This window comes from Topomyia yanbarensis, chromosome 2 (genome assembly GCF_030247195.1).
Source record: "Topomyia yanbarensis strain Yona2022 chromosome 2, ASM3024719v1, whole genome shotgun sequence".
NCBI classification, from domain to species: domain Eukaryota; kingdom Metazoa; phylum Arthropoda; class Insecta; order Diptera; family Culicidae; genus Topomyia; species Topomyia yanbarensis.
The window spans coordinates 87,319,781-87,332,409 of record NC_080671.1 but is presented as its reverse complement, the minus strand read 5'-3'; positions in this window follow the sequence as shown (position 1 = coordinate 87,332,409).

Genomic DNA, 12,629 nt, shown 5'->3' with positions numbered 1-12,629 from the left:
TCGATACAAGCTTTTCCTTTCGCTCAGACATGAAAAACAAATAATAAATCGTGCAATAAATTAAAGTTATAATATTTAACTGGCTGTAGTTTTTTTGAAACAGTTCGGAAAGATCGCTTGTTGTTCATGATACTTGAAAATTAGTGTACTTTGCCTATTTCTGCCCCGAGGTATGAAAAAAGGTAATTTTTCATGATATGTCTGAAGGAGTCGCATGGTCGCATTGATTACCCAGGGTTCGTAATATAATTTATAGATGTGTCTTATCATTATCAACAATTGAAAAAATGTGTATTCTGCTAAAAAATTCAGCACACCACACCTAATTTTTTGAAAATGAATTTTCAGATATAGTGCACTTAATATTCCTGAACGTGGAATTTTCGAAGCACCCCAAGTACCAAATTTTTGAGGCAATAAAAATGCAAAAAATAAACATCAAATATGAATTCAGCGTCACAAAATTACCTTAATGTGAAGTTTTCATGAAATTCGGGCCACTTTTGAGGTTTTGTCCGATTCAATAGAAAGGTATTGCAATTGCTCTGAAAACCGACTTTTTAACGGAGGCCCGGAGGGCCGAGTGACATATACCATTCGATTCAGTTCGTCGAGTTCGGAAAATGTCTGTGCGTGTGTATGTATGTATGTATGTGTATGTACGTCTGTGTGTATGTGATCAAAAATGTCACTCATTTTTCTCAGAGATGGCTGAACCGATTTTGACATACTTAGTCTGAAATGAAATAGGCTGCTATTGAATTTCTGATGGATCCGACTTACAGTTCCGGAATTACAGGGTGGTGAGCATGATCACGCAGAAAATGTCGATTTTAATAAATTCTGCCATGAATGTATAAAGGTGAAAATTTTTCCAAACTATGACCACAACTGCTTCGATTTATAGTATTAGGTCACTAACATCCATTCAAGGTCTTTTTGGCCACATTGGCCACCATCATCGGTTCTGGAAGCCCCGGCGGAAGTATCCAAATTAAGAATAACGGTCACATCATTTTCTCGGAGATGGCTAAACCGATTCAACCAAACTTAGTCTCAAATGAAAGGTTTTGCGCCCCCGTAAATGTCTATTAAATTTCATCACGATCCGAGTTCCGGTTCTGGAGTTACGGGTTGTGGCGTGCGATCACATAACAAATTGCGATTCAAACCGATACTCCGATGAAAGCAAAAAAGGTAAAAATTTCGCTAAAATGTCTCTCAAACAACTTAAATTTGCAGTTCTAGGTCACCGACGGCCAACCAAACTTTCGTTGACTACATTGACCACCATATACGATTCCGGAAGTGCCCGGGAAAAACCGCCATCTTTCAAAATTAACGAACTCACATCAGTTTCCCGGAAATGGTTGAGCCGATTTTTACAAACTTAGTCCCATATGATAGCTATAATATACCCACAGATGTCTATTAAATTTTTTACGGATCGGTTATATGGTTCCGGAAATATAGACTAAACCGTCCGATCACATATGAAATTCCCATGTAAGCCGGATCTCAAATTTTTTTTCAAAGGGGGGAGGAAATTTCAGAAATCGAATTCGCATTTTTGATGCCAAACATCTTTAAAATGCATGAAACGTCGAGATTTTATGTTCTCTCGAAAAATTTTTTTAATGAAAGTCGACTTTTTTGGACTTTCCAATTTCGCTCCTTTTTTTCAATTCAATATTACCGTGGCTGGTTTTTCTTTTGCAAAATTTTAGAACTCGAATAAAGATTTCTTTTCTTGTATATAGTTGCCAAATCATGCATAATAAAATTGTAATGTATACATTTGAAAGCTTTTAATAAATATAAGCAACTAAAAAATTCTCGTGTTCATGATTGAGAAAGGCACAATTGCACTGCTAGGTGGATTAAAACAGGTTTTTTTTATAAATACTGTCGCAATAAATAGTGATTCTTTCTAGGCAATACTCCCACGGTCGGCTGTGTGGAGTTCAAATTACTTTTGTTTAGAAAACATAGGATACTCTTGGTAGCCGGCTACCCAGAGTTAAAAAAAAAACAAAAGCAAAATAAGCGCTTTTCTTTTTCGAGTGATCGTGTACTCGAAAACCAACTAAACTACTACCTAATAAACCATGCTTTACAGGTCGCATCGCTTGCTTGGAGCGAATCCTAGACCTTATACCCTTCCAAACCACCCACTCCGCGACACCTATGGAAGATTCTGATGAGTCGTCTACCTTCCGTTAAGTAGGTGGAGCATCAACACTTCCCTTCTACTTTATCCTTCCCCGTGAACGATGGAGATGGGAGCATCCGGCAATGATGGCTTTCATGCTGTTGAGGTTTTCATAGGGGTCGGATTGGTATGAATTCCTACTTACCACTTCCTAAGCAACTTTTATTAAATTATTAGCTCAAACATGATGGATTCAGTGTGCAATCCGCCAAAATCAACGTCACAATGCAACGCTACGAATGTTCCGGTGTCCTGGGATGTCAAGGAAAAGGCTTAATTTGTCCTGGTTTTTCTCCTTCAAGCCTAAAATATTTTTCATTAAAATATATTTCATTTTTTATTATCTTCGCTTTATTCACTCTAGTCCAGATCGCTGTACCGACCGATAGCAACCATTACTGCAAGGTAAGCTTATACAATCCGATGTCTTTACGTAGCATATGCATAAGCTCTAGTCCATTTGCATTGATTCCAGTTTTGGAACAAACTCTGGCCGCTATCAAAGTCGATGAAACGATAATTACCAGAGCATTTTCTCGGTTTAAATCGTCTTTCAATCCGGGACCTGTAGAATTCCCTTTGGAGCCTCTGAGAAGACACATCGACGTTTTGGTCACTCTACTTCTTCCTGAGGAGCCAGAAGCATTTTTCGTCTCACTGTGAATCTGCGAACATGTTTCCAATCCATAAAAAGTAAAATGGCGAAACATCAATAACCGTCGTGGAATACCTTCATTGAGCACTATCTCGATCTGGTGACTATGAAAGCACTTCAGGGTCAATTCAACCAGTACCTAATCCACGATTAACATGACTTCACGATTGAATGCTGAACAGCGACCAAGCTGCAGAGTCTAACGTCCTGCATAGCCGGGAGTATGGAATGTCGGACTCAAACTATTTACACCAACCAATCTGCCATTTTTCATATACTGTTTTTGTGTTTTCAGCCTTGGTCACCATTCGATTTTGTTTACAGATTTAGGTTGATGTTGTTCGGTGAAAAATTACATAGCATATACTACCTATGATCGCAAGTCAGTCCCACAAAGATAAGCAATCTTATATAAAATATAAGACAAATATGCGATCATGGGCAGTATAACAATCAATAAAATAGTGAAATTTGGAATAAACGGTAGTTTTCGATCTTAGCTCTCAGATCGAGAGATAATAGTTGTCAATGGAGATTGCTAGGTACTTATTTTTACATCAGAAATAGCGCAAGGCAGCTACTTGGGACCGTAGATATTTCTGCTTTATTTCAATGACGTGTGTTTAGTGCTGACAACTCCTCTCCGGTCCTGCACAAACGATCTCAATTTTTTTTGCCATCGTTCAATTCAGAATTGCTGATTCTTCCAACAACAGCATGAAACCTTCGCTGATGGGGGTGTAGCAAGAACTGCGTGTGTAAATCCGAAAAAGTGCACGGTGATCGAATTCTCATGGAAGACAATATCTGCCCAGAACTTTTTTACTGCCGAATCTCTGTTCGTCAGAACCCAAAACTTTTTAACTGACGAAAACCTGGGGAGAACGCACAGTAGATTGAGAGATAACGAGGGCAGGCAGGTCCCGGGTTTTTACTCTCCTGATATGGTAAGTAAACCAAATAATGGTTAACAAATGAAACATTCAAAATTCCTATAGATTCTCATTACGCATTTTACTCATTCGCCAAAGAATGCTGTCATTCGAAAGTATAACCTTACCGCACTAACCTTATCTTAATTGATTCCAAATTTCTTTCAAGCTAAAAAATACCCTCTGTATTTTTAATGCAGAGCCTTCTACATTATTGAGAAATACCCCAGATCACGACGATTTTTTGATTTTGTACGTGACCTATTTATACAACAGTAGAATTACAAATGAATGGTAAAATGGTAATCCGTTATATCATCACCCGTACAAGGTTCCAATCTTCAGTGAAACTACCAAAAACGTCAATCGAAGCTCCGCGCTTTCATGTAAAAAATATTTCAATTTTTACATCTCTACTTCTTAAACCTAGAGCATGTGTGGCGCTGTGGAAAGAACCCGTAATTTGAAAGCATTATATTAAAAAAATGGTTCACGACTTCACCAATTAGTCTCAAACATAAATTTGCATATTAGAGTATGATTACACGACCATGTGTTCATTCATTTATCCGTAGGAATATTACAGAACGGTTGGATTGTAACTGAAACCGCGTTCCCTCCTTCTTCTCCACCCCCGAATTCGAAAGGATCTGAAACATGGCCCCAAACGGATGAAGAAACACTTTTTATGACTTCTTTAGACGGCGACTCACCTGCTACCGCTATCGGACCACCCTCGGAGCATAAAATCCACACTTTCTTTCATAATGCAATGCAACCTTCACCGGCACCAGACATCATCGCCTATAGGCGTCGTAGGTAAGCAGCCCTAAGAAGGAAAGGTCTATGCCATCGCCATGCCTCCTCGGGACATCAACGAAGGCGACCGGTTGCGTTGTCGGCACGTTTGTTTTTGATTAATGAAGATAAGCAATCTCAATCGCACGCGGTCGGTTGCCGCGAAAAAATGTACATTTTATACCCAGAAGGAAGTGCGTCCATCCGCCACGTTGCTGCCTTCCCACTGTCTGCCTATACAACGATACGAACGGCGGGCGGTGGTTAGAAATCTTGAGACGAATTGAATGAAAGAACGGCACGGTTACGGTGCGGGGTGCACTTTGTGTAAATGATATCCTTCACCTCGACGGTGGATCCTCCACTGTTTGGCGCGGCGGGATTCGGTGAGTTGCGTCTTCCATTCAATTTATGATAATTTTTTCTTAACCGTTGGATGAGTGAGTTTTCATCGAGGGTGTTCCGGGCGTCGATTAACGACGATGATTAACGAAGTGGCAGAAGCGAGGCGCGGGAATCCGTTTCCGGACGATAAGTTGTGAAACGGGGGGAAATTAGAAATCATGGCTGGTGTTGAATTTCGAAAGTCTCGAGGATAGATTTGAAGTGTGCTATTTCCGAATCAGGTGACTTGATTTATGGATTTCTGTGATAGATGTTGTTCTGTCGGTAATATAGCAATAATGATGATGACGATTTCAGCGTTAATCCCTTGTTGAACTAAAACAAAGAACTCAGTCGAAGGTTGGTGGTCAAATTCTACTAAATCTCAAGATTAAATAGGTTTATTTTTGTACGGAAGAAGATCACTACGTCCAACAATAAAAACATCAGAATTTATAAAGTGAATCCAGCTATTATCATAAATAATCTCTAGAGCAGTGACGACGAATACCACGCATCGTTGATGTAGATCTTCCTGGCTAGCGAAACAGCTTCACCGGCGAAGGCCCTTGCGGAGCGAGCTTCACAGGTCGATTCGAGGCCGGATCGTAAAATCATCTCCAACCATATCGTCATCGTCTCGCCACCCCCTTGCCACTATTCCGTTTCGTTTCGAGACGGGACCGACGATGGTTTTGGTTTAATCTGACGAAAGAGAATGTTATTCATTTTTTTCGGTCGCCTGTCTCGTGCGCGACACACACAGACCGCCAATGTTCCATATATTTTTCATGCAGCAGCTGTGGGAGAACAGCGTCGCCACCGAAGAAAAGAATGCCTGAAATGCGTTTGTGTTGAGTAGTTACATTAATTCACAAGTTAAATCTTATCAGGTGAACATAATTCTTCGACAGGGGATAATCCGATAGAGCATGACAGGAACATGCCTGGTTGGGGAGGCGCTGAACAAAGTTTGATTGGGATAATTAATATATTCTATTTATTTATCTCAGCTCAATAAGTATGCTTATTTTTAACCGTTCGTGTGTTGCCATAATGAAGTTTTGAATAATGGATTTATAGTTCATTAACTCTCATATTTTACATCAAAACAGTGCTACAGAAATAAGAATGACGACAGGAGGCCTCGTCTTCCAAACAGTTTAGTTAGCAAAGTAACTGGATTAAGATAGGTCGATATAATTTGGTCAATTTCTCGATAGAAATATTCAAAGTACAAAGAGTAGTTGGTCTTGCATTTCAGTCAAATAATTCGCCACTGCATTACGGTATAAATAGCGTTTTCGTTTTCACGCGGTGCTAAAACGGTGTAGTGCAAAAAAGAGATTGATTTCACCCAAGTTTGAATGATTGTAGCACCGCACAGTGATCGAAAACACCAAAAACGTGAACTTAATTCAGTATAGACAAAACCATTGTATAAATTCATAGGATGTCTTTGGAGGAATTGTTGGACTGAATATTCTCCACAATTTAATGAAAATTAAAATTAGGCAAGGCTTACTACGTTCGAACTTAAAAACTACAAGGGACAGCCCTATGGGGTTGCACGAACTGTAGACGTAGGACTACTCAATGTAAAATATTTATTTTCTTAGTACTTAGTGTGTGGAAATAAACACCCGGACCGGCGAAGAAAAAATCAAATTTTGGGCAACATAATCACATCTCATGTATAGAACAAGCTTTCTAGTTGCTCTCAAATAGATCCTAAAAGTTCAAACACCCATGGATAACCCCAAGTTTGTAGATGTGTTTCGATGCCACAGGATTGTAAAATGGTTAATATGACGTCATGAAAATTCAATTCTTCCGTGACAATTTTTTTGCCTGCAAAATGCCCTGTGTGTATGCAAAGCTCATGATTTGTTGGGATATTAGCATTGATCGGAAAATGCTTTCCAACGCTGCGCATTGCATACATACAGGACATTTTGCAGGTCACCACGCCACATGTTCATTTACCCCCTCACTATAATTTTACCCACTCGCTATAAACATGTCTCATTTTTGGACATGTTTAGAAATCAAGAATCATGTTGGAAAAAATGTGTTTATGACGAAGTATTTTTACCAGATATGCACAAAACATGTCTAACAATAAACATAAGGTGATGTAATATCTCATTCACTTATTAGTTAGAAAATAATGACTTTGCTTAACGTGTTCATTTTACCGCCAGTTCCCCTACCTACCAACACATTCGACCCAAACATTGAACCCAAGTGTACAATGCAAAATGAGTCAACGTTGATGATGATGTGTAGAGCGATATTTCACCAAAATTCCACGCGGCCTTTCCCGATTGAAAGGAATGGCCGCGCTTAGCCCATCTGTCATAATATCGTGATTTTGCATAGCGAAGGGCTGAATGATAACACATTTTGTTCCAAAAAACAGCCCAGCGTTATGCAACTTTTTGTGCAGGTTGATTATACCAGTTGCAAGTGGGGCCAAATTCACCAAGTTCCGTAAAATTCCTTTTAATTTACAAAATTGATAAAATTGCTTAGATGAACTAAACTAATTAATCAAAACCTGTTTTAAAAACTGTCCTTGCGTTTAAACCAAAATGGGAAGCTTATTACTACCACTACATTACTTAATTTCAAGCGCAAATAGAAAATACATGTGCTAGTTAAACCAAAAATTTACTGGCAACATTACACCGGCATTTAGGAAGCAGTTGGAGCGGTCGCCTGTTGGACGACACAGGGTAGCGTCCCTCCACAGCCAGTGTAACGGACTTCTAGCTCAGCTACACTGGCTGTGAAAAACACAGCGCAGTGATCTGCTTCACCAGCCGTTCAACAGTGAACTGAGCGTGTCTGGCCAAGTCCGTTCTTTAAATAGTCGATGATGACGTCATTCATAGAAGCGTTGCGCACTAGGTACACCAATCCGTCGTACAGGGCTTGGGAAGCGCTATCTTCTATGTGTTAATGCGCGATATTTTGACAAGGTTGTATATTATTTAATTTTTTAATGCTATGATATCAAAAATCTTTGGGTTTATCTATTGGAATATATTCTTAGAAGTATTTCGGGGCGATTTGTGCAAAAAAATTGAAAATTTATCGTGAGATGGCTGAATTATATGCGTTTAAAATTGGACCACTTTTCGTTACATACCATTTTTGTAGAATTTGTAGAGTGCACCCCCATATCGAAAACAAAGACGTAGTCCTACGTCAAAAAATAACTTTTTATACTGACGAGCCAGAAAGTTGGTGTCTTCGACAAAGTTTTAGAAATACTCGTAATTAAGAATTTTTTTGATGAATTTGAACTTGTAGGACTAAAGGTTATCGTATTATAAAGCGTTTTCTATAGCAACCCCCTTAAATTTAGTTTTTTATTACATTTCCGTTGTGACTTTTCGTGCAAATGATTTTCCAGACAAATGTGAAGACATTAAAACCGTATTGTTGAAGACTTTATGTCAAAATACTCATTCATTTCAAAGTTATTGAAGATTTTTACATTTTTTTCATGCCAACTTCAACTACGTAAAACAAAGAAAGATGCAAACCAAAATGCACGAGCAGGCACTTTATCCAATGTCTAGACTACAATAAAAATAAAATAAAATAAAAATAAAACTGTTTGATCCATGGCACTCTAGAACCCTACCTACCTTACCTTGATACCTTGTTGGCAACAGCGTCATCTCGCCAATGCTGGGCTTATCGTAGAGCTTTGTCGATCTTGAGCGGCTTCTTTCCAGTTCCCCCGCACGCTCGAGGCTACAAATGCTCTCCTATCTGCCTCCCTCAACGTGGCGACATAAAGAGCGACAGGGAGGATCAGTGTCATGTACAAAGCGAATGATATGTTCACGTTTACTAGTTTGGGACCGAAGCTGGTTACGTAAACCATAAAAGACCGTGTTGGCAGCTGCTATACGCTTTTTTACCTCACGGAAAACATAGTTGTCGCAAGTCACAAGTGTACCAAGATAAACGAATTCTTCGACCACACACGTCGCCATCAAGCACTACTTCGGAACCAGCACTACTAGACCTGCCTCTCTTTACATGCGACCATGTACTTTGTCTTGGCTGAGTTGATGACTAAGCCTATCCTCACTGTCTCCCTCTTAAAAGGCACGAAGGCCTCTTCCACTGCTCTACGATCGATTCCAATTATATCAATATCATCCGCAAAACCAAGGAGCATATGCGACCTTGTGATGATAGCTCCGTTCCTTTGCACGCCAGCTCTCTTGATAGCTCCTTCGATTGCGCTCGAACAGCAAATTTGAAAGTGTATCGCCTAGCTTCAGTCCAGCTAAGAATCACAAATGAGGTTGAGATCTCATCTGCAATCCGAATACTTTGATTTTCAACCATCCAACGTCGCACTTATCAGTCTAATCAGTTTTGCTGGAAAACCATGTTCTGAAAATGCTAGCGTTAAAACTGTTAATCACTTTTGCCGGAAAACCATGTTCTGAAAATGCTAGCGTTAAAACTGTTAACTTTAGGTGTATGATGTCCTTATTAAACCTTCGTTGTATTTTTTGCAAGTTTGTCGTATGAGCTAAATAAGGATGTGCGAGAGCAAAAAATCTTTCTTGTTTTTTTTTAATTCATCAGAAGGTGTTGTGTCAATATATGTCGGATGGTAAGGATTCACTGTACTAACTTCTAAACGACTGGCGTAACGTATAATGCGCTCGACAAGCTAAGAAATTCATACATCCAAATACAACGAGAGCCAAAAAAAAAACATGGATCAAAAACGAGAAGGTTTAGGTATAACCATAGGTTTATTTACGGAACATTGAAGCGATATAATTTCTGAGAATGAAAATGGAGCTTACGGAAATCGTATTATTCAGTTTCATCACCTACGTCATTCGGTACTGATATTATTTAACACCTTATCCCAAGCAGTAAGTTTTATTTTGCGGAACAACCAAAAATACGTAGTTGAAAATGACAGCGCTGGAATCAATATGACAAAAAAGGTAAAACTACACGATCCCTACGTACTGGCCCAAAAATAGGTGCTGCAATATGGACAAATAGAATCCGTTGCATCTAAGGTGCATATAGTTATTTGATTGTAGGAAACCAGTGGCGGATCCAGAAGGAGGGTCCTGGGGGTCAAAATCAGTCTAAACCAAATTTGACCAACAAAACTGATGCTCATTAAATAAGGTTATTACGTATTACGAATTGTACAATGTTAATTTTAAAATAGAAATTTCGGATGCCACCCGAATTTTTTTCTGGTTCTCTGGTACAATAAAAAGTCTGCTTGTAAGGAATCTATTGGTTCAGCCGCATTCTTTTCACACACATGCTGAAAATTCTGGGAAAAAGTTTCTTCGAGTATCATTCTTAAAGCATTCTCCGAATTTCATGAATCATTTTAATGATGTCCATCAGTGTGCAATACTAAATTCGACGACGTGTTGCATGTTGTTCTTTATAATGTAGTTTTCTGCGTCAGGTAAACTATTGTATAAGTCTGTTTAAAGTTAATCGCCATTCTATTTTGCTATGGTGTGTAATTTTTTCCGCAGCTCGGTTGGTAAAGCAGTATTATTGTACAAGGCCACAATATGTCTGTTACGGAACTTCCCGCGGTGCCAACCGAGGTGCGAGCCGCCTTGTGCCGTTTTTACTTGAACCCGAAGTTGGGTTGGGTTTCGTCACCAACCGCTGTCGATTTATACATTTTGACAGCGGATAGGATTGAAGCCTGACTCAGTTTCATTTCAAATTGAAGCGGCATTAGTGACGATCCAGTGGGATCTGTGGTCGTATGCTGAAAGGGAAGGAGAACAAACGACGCGCGCGTGTGTTAGTATATTTTGTATTTGTTTATTTTAGGCCGCTCAATTTTATTTCATTTTCTGTTCATGAATTAATTCGCTAATTCCCGGTTGTAGCCCCATTTTGTTTAGTACCCTTGATTCAATTTTTCGCGATTATATTGTTCTTTTCCTTTTGTTAGCAGGGGTACGTACTCACACAAGCTTATGCTCAAGCTAAACGAAAACTAACAACCAAACAAAAAAATAAGAAAATATACGTTGAAGTATAAATAAGAAGTAACATTCCCGAAGACCGGTTGTCTGAAGTTCAAGTTGCCTCATGAAAATTTTCGGAAATTGTTCGCGCTCGACTTTCGTGCATATTACTAAGATCGCATTATCTACCAAGACGTTTCCTGATCATTTCCCTCTCCTAAAACACAATTTTTGTCCCATGGTTCTCGTAGAAATGCACAGGTAGTGTCGGTTTCTACCAACAGCAAGTGTCGAACTAACATTCCTTTCCTTCCCCTGTAAAACAGCGTTGGACGTGGCCGGTATCATTATTGACCATTTTATGAAAATGTTGAGTAAGTGAAACAAGCACACTGAGAATGATTTGCTTCTCCGAAGCATCATTTTTTGGTTTATTGCGCATTTTCACTCACTCGGTCAATCACGAAATGCAATTACCGGCAGTCTACCTACGCTAAGTGTAAATTTTTTACCGTTACTCAACTTTGATGCAGGAAGGTAGCGAGGCTTTTCTATTTCTACAGTTTTATGAAGTCTAGTGGGGTAAGATACAGTGTATAAGTAGGTACAGTAGAGTAGGATTTGTTTTTTTGCTTTGTTGTTACTGTAATAAACAAAGCATTTTCAAGTTTCAGGTCTGTACGAGATCAGAATGTAAATTGTGAAGCAGGGGAACTGTTTTCAAACTGATAGCTATGCAGGCCATATTGACAACTTCAAAAGCAGCACCCAGCATCTCCAAATCAACAGCCAGCCACACCCGCGAGAAAGAAAATAATGATAATACCCTTAAGTGCAAGATGAAAATTAGAACTGTGGCTTAGACGGATAAGAGTGGTAAAATGTACACATGATAATTGAAGGGAGGCTAAGGTTTCCACGTTAAAAATATCGTCTTTATAATTATGTCTTTGATAAAGCGAGTGTTAGTCAATTCAATCAATTTTCATACAAATCATTTGCACATTTTGACATTGAAAATGTCTTTCTGCACTATCTGGAGCAGGGTGTCATTCTAAAATCTAAAATCAAACGATGTCACGTTTTTGCGTCACTATTTTGAACGCGAATAACTTTGTTATTTATGAACGGACTTTCGTCTGGTTATCACCAAACAATTCGGAATTAACTGAAATTATGTTTTATTGCTATACTGTTTGAAATACAATTGAAAAACAAGCAAAAATGAACGGATCTCGGAAAACGTGAAAACTCCCATACATCAGTCAATTTATCCCAGGCAGAGCCGTCAATAGGGAGCACCTAAGCAACTCAATCAGATACGGGAGGCTATTTATAGAGGTACCGCGTGTTCGTTTGTGTCAGTCTTTGCTCGATTTTCGCACGAGTAGGACCTGGATAAAAACGTTCGGACGATGCGATAAGTGGGGCATGGCAAACTTGGCATAGACGAACCTGAGAAAAACCGATTTTTAAAATTTAAAGCCGATTTACAAAAAAAAATCCCTTCTTTGATTTGGATGAAATTTTGTTCCAAGATAGGTAATTTTGATCCCTACCTACCGTCAAAAATTCAAGTTGGGCACTTTTAAAGAAACAAAGTTATTTGAAAAAAAACTTTTACTGGTCCAAACTGAATCTTT